Here is a 378-nt window from a genome sequence, read left to right on the forward strand (position 1 = left end):
AATCAACCACTTTACAGTGGTTGTAGAGAATGTCTCTCTAATTTGTCGTTGGCTCCTAGAATGATGAATATTAAAACTGATCACAATCTATCTGAAAGTTGTATAAACGAATGGGCAGACTTGTTTAAAGAGTATTTGCCGGAAGACAATGTGTCTGCTGGTTCTTATTATGAGATTCAGAAACTGGTTTATAGTCTTGAGTTACCTTCGGAGATGATAGAAGTTTAACTGCATGATCTACTGGGGAGATGATGAGAAGTTAGAAGAATGTCGATTCTGCAAGAAGCCACGATTCAAGCCGCAAGGACGGGGACGTAATAGAGTACCGTACCAAAGGATATGGTACCTACCAATTACAGACAGATTGAAAAGATTGTA

The sequence above is a fragment of the Brassica oleracea genome, chromosome C3, assembly GCF_000695525.1.
Source record: "Brassica oleracea var. oleracea cultivar TO1000 chromosome C3, BOL, whole genome shotgun sequence".
In the NCBI taxonomy this organism is placed as follows: Eukaryota; Viridiplantae; Streptophyta; class Magnoliopsida; order Brassicales; family Brassicaceae; genus Brassica; species Brassica oleracea.